Source organism: Corylus avellana, chromosome 10 (genome assembly GCF_965113065.1).
Source record: "Corylus avellana chromosome 10, dhCorAvel1.hap1.2, whole genome shotgun sequence".
Taxonomy (NCBI): domain Eukaryota; kingdom Viridiplantae; phylum Streptophyta; class Magnoliopsida; order Fagales; family Betulaceae; genus Corylus; species Corylus avellana.
This window is the reverse complement of record NC_142499.1, coordinates 6822369-6836715: the sequence shown is the minus strand read 5'-3', so window position 1 is coordinate 6836715 and position 14347 is coordinate 6822369. Positions and strand designations below refer to the sequence as shown.

General features: G+C 44.1%; 1 protein-coding gene across 3 annotated transcripts in view; it reads right to left on the bottom strand.

The window, feature by feature from the left end:
* The window catches only part of EMB2016 (mRNA methyltransferase EMB2016), a 36884-nt gene that overhangs the window by 4610 nt on the left and 17927 nt on the right, over positions 1-14347 (bottom strand). The window lies entirely within an intron of this gene.

Here is a 14347-nt window from a genome sequence, read left to right as displayed (position 1 = left end):
TACTCGGCAACTCCACCGAGAAGCCTAATAAAAAACATCCATTCACTATAGCATCAATTATTTACTTAACGCTATTATAACAATAACAAATAGAAAGGAAGCAATAGAAAGGGAGCAATGGATCTCCTATCTCAAGTCACGTGAGCTACTAAAAAAATCACTTGCAGTGCATTCATCACTACAGAAAAGTGCACCAAAGAAATATGATATGCCATCCACTTACACCACTTTTCCCCAAAACCACATCTCCTCACCATATACAATAGAAAGTGCCAATTGACATGGTCATTACCCTTTTCAATATCCAACTTGCACAACATACGTAGTTCCTCAAATCTAATAATGTTGTCAAGGCACTCATTTACAATGAGAACAGAGTCTAGAATCTGGCTACCCTTGATGAGAGGGTTATGAAGCTTGGAAATGATCTTCTCCACTATCATTGTCAACCTGTTAGCTAGAAAGAACTTTGTGCGCTTCTCACCCTTTCTTAATCACAGTGCCCTAGGTTTTTTCTCTCAAATAGGAAAAGGATTTGAGCATAGTCTAGGGAACCTTTTATGGGTCAAATGAGGGAATTGGGCTTCCCAATATGGGGAAACAAGGAATCTATAAATTCTAGACCACGAGGGAGGGTTCCTATTACTAGAGCACATAAAAGAGCCCCCCACAAGAAGAATGTCCATGAGCCCCAGCTCAAAAAACGAAATCTGAAAACACCCCCAACAAATGCATTATGGTAAGTTCTACCAACTTAGCAAATCAACCAATTCATCTCATAAAAACCTTCAATCACAATCGGCATCAAGGCTATAAATATAAACACCCACAAAGCCTAAGAAAATTGATCTTCAACATTTCCAAAAGAAACAACTAAGAACTCACCCACACACACACTTTGATTTTCTCCACCGCCCTCCGATCCCACATGAGCAAATAAGAAAAAGCCCCTCTAATTTAGCCTCCTATAGTTAAATAACATTTTGGGGATATTCCCCCCACCCACCCCCAAAAAAAAAAGAACTCTCAAAGGTTTTGCAATCGTAATCACGAATTTTCAAAACTTGCAATGTCGGGGTTCTCAATTATCAGCTTCTTTTAATTTTACCCGTTCCATTCGAGTTTTGCGTTTAATCAAACAGCTAGCAAGCACTTATACTCCTGTATAATTTATAAAAATACAAATTTTCCCTTAAAAAAAAAAAAAAAAAGGAGAGAACTAAATGACCTATCCATGGGTCACCAAATGTTCTTTTTTTTTTTTAATTTAAAAATAGAAATGCTATACTTTCCAAATTTTTTCATCCAAATATGGTTCCCAAATGATGTGTCACAATCCCATAAGATGGTAACACATTTCCCAAAATAATAGATTGCATAGGATTGTGACACATCATTTGGAAACTACTATATTTGGGGGAAAATTTGAGATGTGTAACATTTCTCATTTAAAAATAGGAATATTTTGGGAATTTTGGCATCCTATATGCCATGTTGGTATCATAGAGAGCTTGATATTCAACGATGTCATTTCCGGTCATCATCGAAAGCAGGTTGTAATCGGTAGTAGTTGAGCTTGTTCTTTTGTTTTAGGCTCTAGTGTTAACGATGGGATACTTGGGCTTTTTCTACGTGGATTCTAAATCGTTTGAGATTCGTTCCAACGTGAACAGAGGCGTTCAAATGGCTGAACAGAGTAAAAGGGTCTATAGATCAGTGATCATGGTGTGGCCAACCGTGTTTTGGCTGGTGAATGCATGGGATTTTCTGACCGCAGAAGAAACAGTGCATGAGAATTGGAGAACGTTTTGCTTTGGCAGCTTTGCGTATGTGGTGCAGAGAAGAAACAATTCTTACGGGAATTTCTTGGAGTTGTCTGAATACGGAGGCAAAGGGCAGAGAAGTTTTGTGATTATCCCTGAGGGTAATGACAGGAAAGGCTGGGTGGAATGTAGGGTTCAATTACGACGTTTGAAAACGCATTTTGACAAGCAACACGTAGTCATGCCGCTGGTTCGAGGGCTGCCGGAAAAGCAACTGGAAGGGCAGAAGGGGGAGGTGCAAACGGGGAAGGTACTGCAAGGATCACAATGGGCACAGAACAGGGAGTTGTATGCGAAGGTGGTGATGGGGAAGAGAACCATCGAGAGGGGTAAGATTCCAGCCATGGTCATGGAGGAAAATTCTTCTCAAGTGGATGAAGAACTCATCACCGGTAATCAGGCCACCGGCGAAGAAGAGACAAGGCTTATTCTGGAAAGTGCGAAGCACAAGGCGCCATTGTTTTGCTCCCGGAGATCGCGCCATTCCAAATTTAGAGATGCAGTCTGCTCACACTTGGGAAGGAAATATTCAGCCATTGAAAGAGATACTACTTTCCTTAAAGAGGGAGATAGACAGCTGTATGCACAAAATTGAGATGGGCTGGAAAACTTGGGGGGAAAGAATGCAGATGGGCTCTGTTACTAACGAAAAAGTGGGCTAGGAGATACCAGCGAATAATAAGGAGGGTGGGCTAATTCAAATTCAGTCCAAACTGGACCCAGTGGAGAATAGAGCCCAATCCATACATCGGTTCAGGAAAACTTATCGACGTAGGCGATCACCCAGGAGACTGTTCCGCTAGCGCGTGAAAAAGTTGCCGAAGAGTAGCCAGAGCAGGTCGCCTGAAATGGAACATGGCTTAAATGAACCAAACCAAGCTGCCCAAACAATCTATGCAGAGAGGAGGACTAGCGATGGTGGTATGCAACCTACAGCGAAGTAACAACTGGCGGAGAACCTGCCGGATAGCAGCTGGAGCATGTCGTCGGAACTGAAACTGGGCTTAAATGAACCAAACCAAGCCACCCAAACCATCTGTGCAGAGAGGAGAACCGGAGATAGCGTTATGCAGCCCGTAGAGGAGGACAAGATGACGGACAACCTGCTGGAATGCGGCCGGAGCATGCCGTCGAAACTGAAACTGGGCTTAAATGGGCCAGACCAAGTAGCCCAAACCATCTGTGCAGAGAGGACGATCGGGGATGGACTTATGCAGACCGTAGAGGAGGACGAAATGAGCTCGATGGCGCTAGATAGTGAGCGGCGGTGGGTACGGGAGCCTGCTTTAACCAGCACAGAAGATTCAGATAGAGCCGTCCAGGCCACTAGGCAAACACAGGAGCACAAGAATGGAGATCCGTGGACTATCAAGATCGCCAATGGTAGACCAGAGATGGAGGAAAAGTCAGACTTAGGTTGAACAGAGACAGAGTTGGAAAAGCAGTTTGGGCAAGCATTTGCGAGGAAGGCTGCACAGAGGAGCTGTGCACCAAACTGGACACTAACAGCAATTAGGGTAGGGGGTTGTCCTACGATGCAACCAGGCAGTGAGGATAAGGGGGAAAAGCTGACAGGGGTAGCTCTGGAGACTACAAAACGTCAGTGGACCCCAATGGACAGTGAGCCAGTTGTTTTATCACAATTAGTGTTCTTCGCCGAAGGGGAAAACATTCGGCAAAATGAAGAAATGGATGCAAACAGGGAAGCTTCTGCGTGACAAATCAGCAAACAAATGATGTATGTGTCCTAAGCACACATTTTGTCACTGGTATGGAATTAATACAGTTTGAAGATTAAGAAGTGGTGGATTGTGAGCCTTTGGTAGTGCAAATGGAGGACATGATGAAGGGTGAGGAGTTGAATCAGAAAGAGGCTTGTGAGTGGGTTGTGGAAAGAGTGAAAGGTTTTTGTCATGTTGTCGGATTGTCACTTGAAGGGCATGAGGAAGAGATGATGGCGATATTTAGAGCTATTGAAGCTGATCGAAAGAACAAAACAAGTCCTCATGTGGTTGACTTAGTAGTGGAACCTACAACAACAAGCTCCAAAGGTAAACGAGAGTTACAGCGTTTGTCATATTCTATTAATTATGATGGAAAGAAAGGAATTGCAACCAAAGTCAATGGGAAAAGGCGGGGCTTAACAGTGATTTAATGAAGCCAAACATTTTATCTTGGAATGTAAGGGGGTTGAACTTGGAGGAAAAACAAATGAAGATTAAGGGCCTCATAGGGGAATGGAAAGCGGATATTGTGTGCTTACAAGAGACTAAATTGCAGCATGTAACTAGGGAGATAGCCAGGAGCTTGTGGAGTTGTGCACATATGGATTGGTGTTATTTATCAAGGAGCTTCAAGAGGTATTTTGCTTATGTGGGATAGAAGGGTGGTGGAAAAGTTGGGAAGTTTGTGTGGGGCATTTTTTTTTTTTTTTTGATAACTAAAAAATTATATATCAAAAGCGCAGAGGGGCGCAACCCATATACACGGGAAGTATAAAAGAGAGCGCCTAAGAGGGAGAGAAGTGAAAGAGGAAATCAGAGAAACTAATTACTAAAAGAGCTAGCCAAGCAGCCGTCCAAGAGTAAAGAGTAAAGAAGAAAAGATGAGTCAGTTCCTCTATAGTCCTAGTAGAGTTCTCAAAACATCTAGCATTTCTTTCAATCCATATACACCACATAAGACATAGAGGGATCATCTTCCAAACTACCGCACTTCGAGCACGACCTCCCGACCACCAGCAATAGAACAAGTCCCTTACTCTGCAAGGCATAACCCAATGCAACCCAAACCGACTGAAAATAGTGTGCCAAAGAGCTCTTGCGGTTTCACAATGGAGAAGAAGATGATCTACTGACTCTCCTGACTTTTTGCACATACAACACCACTTCACCACCACAAGGTTCCTTTTCCGCAGATTATCATGAGTCAAAATTTTGCCTAAGGCCGCGGTCCACCCAAAAAAAGCCTCTCAAAGGCACCTTAGTGCGCCAAATACTCTTCCAAGGAAACATCTCATGGCCAAAATTAGACAAGGCCTTGAAGAGCGACTTAACCTCGAACTTACCTTTCCTAGACGAGGCCCAGCAAATACGATCCACCGTACCTACAGAGATCTTGCACGAGTACAACCGATCAAAAAAAGAAGCAACCAAATCCATCTCCCAATCCCGAACATGTCGCACAAAAGTGACATTCCACTCTATAACCCCACTCCTCCAAGTTAAATTGTCCTTCACCCAAGCTTCTTTGTGTCTAGCAATGCTGAACAAAGATGGAAAGTCTTGCTTCAACGGAGTTTCCCCACACCAAGTATCATGCCAGAAACGAACTTTCAAACCCACCCCCACCTTAAACCGACAACCTTTGGCAAAGAAACTCCAACCTTGACGAACATGCTTCCATACACCCACAACATGAGAACCCGAAACCTCCTTCGTGCACCACCCGCCTTCCTGTTCTTCGTACTTGGCTTTGATAACGTTGCACCAAAAAGCCTCACTCTCATTTGCATATCTCCAAAGCCATTTCCCCAAGAGAGCTTGATTAAACTGATGCAACTTTCGAATACCAAGACCACCGTAATGTAAGGGACAGCAAACTTGATCCCACTTTACAAGATGCAACATAGCCTCATCTCCCATTTCTCCCCACAAGAAATCTCTTTGGACCTTCTCAAGCCTTTTAGCTACACTCATGGGAATCGGAAAAAAAGACAATAAGTAAGTCGGAAGATTAGACAACGTACTCTTGATGAGAGTTAAACGGCCTCCTTTAGAGAGGTATATCCTCTTCCAACCTGCCATTTGACGCTCCATCTTCTCAATCACATCATTCCGCATAATCGTGTCCTTATACGGCGCCCCAAGAGGGAGACCCAAATACTTCATGGGCAAATCGGCAACACTACACCCAAGGATATTAGCTAACACCCCAATGTTCTCCACCTCTTCAATAGCCACAATTTTAGACTTTCCAAGATTAACTCTCAAACCCGACACAGCTTCAAAACATAAAAGAATGAGGCGCACATACCGGATTTGCTCGAGAGAAGCTTCACAAAAAATCAAGGTATCATCAGCAAATAAGAAGTGAGAGACCTCCAAATCCGAGACAACCCTATCTCCCACCGAGAAGCCTGTCAAAAGTCCTTGATCAACCGTAGCATTCACCATCTTACTCAATGCCTCCATAACAAGCACAAAAAGTAACGGAGAAAGGGGATTCCCTTGCCAAATTCTCCTCGAACTGCTAAAGAACCCTTCCGGAGAGCCATTCACTGGAATGGAGAATCTTACTAACGTAACACACCACTCTATCCAAGCCTTCCACCTTTCCCCAAAACCACACCTATGCAGCAAGTACAAAATAAAGTCCCAATTTACATGATCGTACGCCTTTTCCAGGTCCAACTTACAAATAACACCTGGCACCCCTTGCTTCATGCGACTATCCACACATTCGTTTGCAATAAGAACCGAATCTAGGATTTGTTGGCCCCCTAAGAAAGCATTTTGAGAGTATGAAATAACCTTGCCCAAGACAGTTCTCAACCTAAAGGCGAGAACCTTAGAAACAATTTTGTACACCCCTCCCACCAAGCTTATGGGCCGAAAATCCTTCATCTCCACCGCATCCGCCTTTTTCGAAATCAAAGAAATGAAAGTAGCATTCAAGCTCTTCACCAACTGCCGTCTGCGATGGAACTCATCAAAAACCGCCATAACATCTTGTTTAACAACACCCCAACAAGCTTGAAAAAAAGCCATGGAGAAACCATCTGGACCCGGTGCCTTATCACCATCCATACCTTTTATCACCTCCCAAACCTCCTTTTCCTCAAACTCTCTTTCCAACCACCTACAATCCTCCTCATCAATAGACAAGAAAGGCTGGTTGTCCATTCTAGGCCACCATGAACTTTGCTCCGAGTGTAAATTTTGATAATACTACACCATGTGATCTTTAACCTCAACTAAATCATTGGATAAAACGCCATTAATACGAAGCACTTCCACACGATTGTACCTACAATGAGAATTCGCCATCTTGTGAAAGAAGCGAGTATTTCGGTCCCCCTCCTTGAGCCACAAAGTTCTTGATTTCTGGCACCAGTGAATCTCTTCACACAACAAAGTGTTCTCCAAAACTTTCAACATATCTGCCTTTCAAGTCTTCTCCTCTTGATCTAACCCTCTCGATTCTGCCAATTCATCCAACTCTTGAATGCCTCCCATCAACTCCTTTTTCCTCCCAATATCGCCAAACTCCTCCTCATTCCATTTTGAGGGATTTCAATTTATTAGCTAACACATAGCTAGGAAGACCCTCGAAAGAATAAGATCCCCACCAAGAGCTAACCTTGTCGAGAAAACCTTCGGCTTTAAGCCACATGTTCTCAAATTTGAAATAATTTTTACCTCCGCAATGAGCCCCAAAATCCATAGCAATAGGGAAATGATCGGAGAACATGCGTTGAAGTCTTTTTTGTGACACTGCTGGGAAATGATCTTCCCAATCCGAGGAGAGCAAGAACCGATCTATTCTGGACCAGGTCTCATTTTCTTGATTATTGGACCAAGTAAATTGTCCCCCCATCATCGGAAAGTCCACCAAATTGTTCTCCGAGATGAAGTCCGAGAAGTCCATCATGCCTGCAAAGTAATAAGAAGCACTAGAGCGCTCACTAGGGAATCGAACAATATTAAAATCCCCACCAAAACACCAAGGAACCTCCCACATATTCAACAAACCAGCCAACTCTTCCCAAAGGACCCTCCTCTCCACATCCTCATTCGAACCATAAACCCCTCCAAACGCCCACACCCAGTTGTCCTCCACATTTTGAAAAGAGGATGCCAAGGTGTACTGCCCCACACACTCCTTACACTCCACCACCCTCCTATCCCACATCATTAACATCCCCCCCGACAAACCATTAGACCCTTTATACTTCCACCCCACATGTTGACCACCCCAAAGACTGTGAACCACCTCCCGGGAGATAAGTCTCCATCTTGGTCTCAATCAAACAAACTATATCTGCTTTCCATTCCTTCAAAAGACCCCTAATACGCAACCTTTTTTAAGGGCATTCAACCCTCTCACGTTCCATGCTACGATGTTAAGCTTCATGATCCACCAATTTGACCCTTCCCACGACCCCTACCTTGCATAGAGATCGTCTGGTTCCTGTCAACAAAAACTGCACTACCTGAAAAATCCCCTAAGTCAGAGTCAAACTACTTCCTGGCATCTTCAATAGACTTGAACAGAGCTGCCAACTCCTCCTTCTTTCCCTCATCTGACACACCTATTTTTGGGCAAAAATTGAGACAACTTTCTACTACCCATTTAGGAGAACACTTATCTGATTTGAGTTCCTCCAAATCGATAGTTGCTGAGATACTGTCCTCCTCCCTATTTGACCCAGTCCCAATTCCAATTTCTTTTTGACCACTATGAACTGATTGCAACAGATTCGTAGTCTCCCCCCTACATACCCCTGTCAACATCCCAGAACACCGACGAGGTGAAAAAACCACCGAAGACTAGTCTGGGGCAGAGCCCATGTCCTCACCTGCACCGCCTATCTCCACAGAGCACTCTGACGAACCCCCACCAGCATCTCCAATCTCCATACGGCGCTCCGGCACACTCTGTGTGTTCTCTGGCGAGAAAAGCGTCTCCGGCACCTTCTGGCTAGTTCCCGGCCACAACCCTAGAATTCCTTTTGCCTACCCAGAAGCCGAAAAAAAGGCTTCTTGCGAGCCAACCAATGCGGCTTTCCACCTTTGCGGCCCGCGTTTCCTCCTATAAGTCACCACCGCTTTTTCTTTTCCGATGGACTGTGCCTCTCTCGCCGGACTTATAAAATCCTTGCCGCCAGTGTCGGCGACCACCTTGGAAACTTCTTCAGCCGCTGACCCAACCCCCTTGACCTCTGATGAGACCTTTGCGGCCACCGGCGATGGGATTGCCGACCTATCTGAGTCAGGGCGCACGCCAAACGTAAACCTCTCCTTCTTCGTCGATGCCTTCTCTTCTGAGCAACCTTCTCGTAATGGGCCATCCTGTCCTGGGTTACTCAAACCCATACCCGAAACCAACATCCCTTTAGGTTTAAAGACCGAAGTCTTCTTCAACCTCCACCATTTTTTAGGCTTTATAAATTTCCTTTTCAGCCCAGACCCCTCTATCCCTTTCGAAGTAGGCTTCCTCTGACCCACTAGGTTTTTGTCACCCAGCCCAAGCCCAAGCCCACTTCCCTCCATAGCCTTGAGCGCCATATCGATCTGCGACAGCCCCACGTCACAATCTTGTTGCAGACGCTTCAACAGCTCCCTGACTTTGAGGAGCTCAAAACTTGCCTTGGAGTAGGTCTGCCCAGCAGCATGGTGCCCCTTCCCTCCCTGTCCCGTCATGCGATCAGAAACAGTCATCGAGACCTGCGATGTCGCCGGCGTTTGTGAGTTACTCGCCGAAGCTCTAAACGAGCACCCCAAACAACCATCATCCATCGCGCCTCGTCTTCCAGATTCTGCACATGCTTGATCGATCTTCGCCGAACGTAAAATCCTCGTCGGAATCACCCCGGGATCGCCGCAAGCCCTCTCCGAGTTAAAGGTCTTCGTCGAAACCAAACCTTTCCTGTCAAATTCATGGGTTTTCTGTCCCATATGACCAGAAACATTTTTCGTCCATCTCTGCACCTTTTCGAACTGTTCCTGCCCGGAGTTACAGCCCTCCTTAGTTTGCTTCGACGAAAGACCCGCTACCTCCGCGTAGCTCCTGCATCCCTTGATCTCCTTATCCCTCTGTTCTCCCCTGAACACGCCATGCTCATTGATCACAATAGGTTCCCGTAGAGAAGAGTTTGCCACTCTCACCTCCTCACTGGAACGATCCCAGCCTATTCCACGCCTACCTTCTGGAATGATGATGGAGCCACACCTTCTTCCATCAAAAATTCCTCAACCGTAAGAAAACAACCATGCCTATTAGCACATTTCTGAGCAATAATTCTCGGATACCCAACTCTAGACTGATCCCAAAAGACTTCTGAGTTATCCACTGCAATCAAATCCTTCACAATTCGCACCACCCAAGCTAGCTCATCTTTCTTCAAGAAGATGGACCTTTGAAGTCTTTTGCTCCTCTCAAAAATCCTCACCCCTGATGCCCCTACCTTAATCAGCACTTCAAACTCCTTGGATTCCACCGACCACCTCCTCGGTTGTGCCATGTTACAGCCAACACCGACCCCAGACCACTCTCACGCGCCACCCACGCTTCGACACAAGGCGGGAGAGGATGAGAGAGAAGAGCGAAAAGAGTAACAAAACGAAATTAGAATAATGAACAACAAAAAAACGAAATTAAAAGTGTCAGTGATAACTTCGAATGGGCTTTCACAAGTGTGTATGGTCCCAATGATGATAATGATAGGCAGCTATTGTGGGATGAATTGGTAAGCATCATGAGTTTGTGGGAAGTGTCTTGGTGCATTGGTGGAGACTTTAATGCCATTAGATATCCGAGTGAAAGGGTAGGTGCTGCTCGGTCTTCCAGTCCTATAGGGGAATTCTCTAGCTTCATTTTTGATCAGGGCCTAATGGACATCCCTTTGGTGGGTGGACAGTACACATGGTCAAATAATCATTGCTGGTCTAGACTCGATAGATTTCTTTTATCTCCTAGATGGGAAGAAAGGTTTCCTGATGTGGTTCAGAGAAGACTACATTGTCTATTGTTGGATCACTCTCCTATTTTACTTGATTGTGGAGAAAGGAAGAGAAGAGGAGGATACTTCAAGTTTGAGAATATGTGGTTAAAATCTGAGGGGTTTGTGGATCAGGTGAAAACCTGGTGGCAATCTTATCAATTTAATGGGAGTCCCAGCTATGTGTTATCATGCAAATTGAAAGCTTTGAAAGGTGACCTACGACGATGGAATAATGAAGTTTTTGGGCATGTCAGTAAACGGAAGGTGTTATTGGATGGCATAAGGGAGCTTGACATCTATGGGGAAGGTAGAGGGTTGAACGAGGAGGAAAGGAGGCGCAAAGATGAGTTATCTTCGGAGTTGGAGAGATTGTTGTTATGTGAGGAGACAAGCTGGCGTCAAAAATCTTGGGCTCTATGGTTAAGGGAGGGGGACAAGAATACCAAATTCTTTCACAGAGTGGCAAATTCAAACAAGAGAAACAATGTCATTGAGTCTTTAATTACCAATGGTTCTTTGTCTTTGGAAGCCACTGATATCAAGGCGCACATTGTTCAGTTCTATACACAATTGTTCACTTAAAGTTGTAGTCGGAGGCCTATACCAGATGGTTTATCGTTTCAGTCTATTGGAAGTGAGGATGGTTTGTGGTTAGAAAGGGATTTTGAAGAAAGTGAGGTACTAGAGGTGGTACAGGAGTTACAAGGAGATAAATCCCCAGGCCCCGATGGTTTCTCATTGGGTTTTGTGCAAACATGTTGGGAAGTACTTAAAGAAGATATAATGGCTGTTTTCAGAGATTTTCACAAGGGAAGGTTTCAAAAAAGCCTTAATGCAACATTCATAGCACACATTCCAAAGAAAGAAGGGGCGGAGGAGCTAAAGGACTTACGACCTATTAGTTTGGTGGGCATTGTGTATAAATTGATTTCCAAAGTGCTAGCGAATCGATTGAAAAATGTGTTAGATAAGATAATATCGAAGTCTCAAAATGCGTATATCAAGAGGAGACAGATTCTAGATTAAGTTCTGATAGCTAATGAATGTATTGATAGCCGGCTTAGATCTGGTGAACCTGGTTTGTTATGTAAATTGGACTTAGAGAAGGCATATGATCACGTGAATTGGGAGTTTTTGCTATTCATATTGCAACGAAGTAGGTTTGGGCAGAAATGAAGAAATTGGATAGCGTTCTGTATTTCTACAGTTCGATATTCAGTTTTGATTAATGGAGAACCCTCAGGTTTTTTTAGTAGCTCTCGGGGTACAAGACAAGGGGATCCACTATCTCCTTTTCTGTTTGTTATTGTGATGGAGGCGCTAAGTACAATGATGGAGGCTACTGAAGCTAGTGGTCTTGTGGCTGGTTTTTCAGTGGGATCAAGGAACAATCCTGGTCTCAGTGTATCACATTTGTTGTTTGCTGATGACACATTCATTCTTTGTGGGGCCGATGAGGAACATCTCAGAAATCTGCAGCGTCTTTTTCCATGTTTTGAAGCGGTCTCGGGGCTGAAAATTAACTTGTCAAAGTCTGAGATTGTTCCAATTGGTGAGGTAGAGGATATTGATAGGTTGGCAAACATTTTTGGGTGTAGGGTGGCAGGATTACCTATGACATATTTGGGTCTTCCTCTGGGGGCGCCTTACAGGTCTATAACCATTTGGAATGATATTATCGAGAAGATGGGAAGGAAATTGGCAGGTTGGAAGAAAATGTATTTATCAAAGGATGGGAGGCTTACACTTATCAAAAGTACTCTGTCCAATCTCCCTACGTATTTCTTGTCTTTATTTCCTATTCCTGTGAGTGTGGCGAATAGATTGGAGAAGCTACAAAGAGATTTCTTGTGGGGTGGTCTAAATGAGGAGCCCAAGTTCCATCTAGTGAAATGGGCTCAGATCTGTTCTCCCATGCAAGATTGTGGTTTAGGAATTCGAAACTTGCGCACTTTCAATCTCGCTTTATTGGGTAAAAGGTTATGGCGATATGCAATGGAAAGGGAAACGTATTGGAGGTTGGTAGTAGAAGTTAAGTATGGGTGTATGAACGGTGGATGGTGTACCAAGGTGGTGGAGGGCCCCCTCATGGAGTTGGGGTGTGGAAACATATTCAGAGAGGGTGGTAAGTTTTCTCAAAATTTATTACCTTCGAAGTAGGAGATGGCTCCCACATTAGATTTTGGCACGATATTTGATGTGGGGATCAGTCCTTAAAGGAAGCATTTCCTGCATTATTTCGAATTGCAAGTAATAAGGAGGCATGGGTTAGGGATCATATGCAACTGGTTAATGGTGTTATACAGTGAAATGTTCCTTTTTCACGGGCGGTACAGGATTGGGAGGTAGAGGTGGTGATGGCTTTTTTTGGGAAGTTATATACTTTCCGTAATCACATGGGGGTGTCGGATTGTATGCAGTGGACTCCTTCTAAACGACATATCTTTGAGGTCAAGTCTTTTTTTCATAAGCTTTCGTCCTTCGGGACATCCTCTTTCCTGTGGAGGAGTACATGAAAAGTAAAAGTTTCATTGAGAGTTAGTTTCTTTGTGTGGACAGCGACTCTTGGAAAGATTTTGACCTTGGATAATTTGTGTGAAAGAGGTATCATTGTGATGGGATGGTATTGTATGTGCAAGCACAGTGGTGAGTCTGTAAACCATCTTCTCCTTCACTGTGAAGTGGCCCGAGCTTTATGGAGTATGGTTTTCTCTCTTTTTGCCGTTAATTGGGTCATGCCTAGAGGCGTGGTAGACTTGTTAGCTTGTTGGCGCAGTCAGCGAGACAATATTTCAGCTAAGGAGGTATGGCGAATTGCACCACTATGCGTCATGTGGATTATTTGGCGAGACCAAAATGGAAGATGTTTTGAAGATCAAGAAAGGTCAATGGAAGAGCTCAAAAAGTTGTTTATTCAAACTCTGTTCCATTGGGCCGAAGCTTTTAATGTGCCTCAATTTTTATCTTTATGTTCTTCTTTTTGCCTTTAGTGGGGCCTTTCTTTGTATACTTCCTGTGTACTAGGGTTGCGCCCCTCTGCACTTTTCAATGAATCACTTATTTATCAAAAAAAAAAATCTAACAAATTGGTGCAATTAAAAGGGGCTAATAATAGAGAACTTGATATAGCAAGTTTCGATAATTCGAGGTTATAATTGCAAAACCATTGACAGTTCGCTTGCTCGGGTGGGGGCAAGTAAAGTTCCCCCTACCACTTTCATTCCCAAGCAAGTTTCTAACTCCAAGGCAAGGCGCTTCTCTACCTTGTTTCACCCTCTTACATTCCATGATAACAATTTAGGCTTCATGGACAAACTGAAATACCCCTCCACTTCACTCTACTTCGGCTTGAGTGCCACCCATAGAATCATAATTGATAGAGCCAAATAATCTTTTTAGTTCTCTTTTAATTCTGATGCCTCATTGGGAGTTGGAAGTTCATCCCTCCTAATTATGACTCACTTCAATGGCTGTAAACATTGCACCCCTTAAAACCCTTCACATGATAGACCAACAAAATGGTGGATGTCCTTCACTTTTTGTAGGAACCAACTTGAAGTCGTTGGCCCTAAACACTCAAGTTTGGCAAACACACTAGGGGGACAAAAACTTAGAGGCTCACAAACAAAGGATTCCTCCGGAGTGCATAGCACCAATTCTGGACCTGATAGACCATTCCCTTCTGCATAACACACATCAAGCCCAACCAAACTAGTAGAATCTTTGCCACCCAAACAACTTGCATCACCCACCCCGGCAATCAACCTGCTTTCCTTGTCCTTATTCTAATGACCCATCT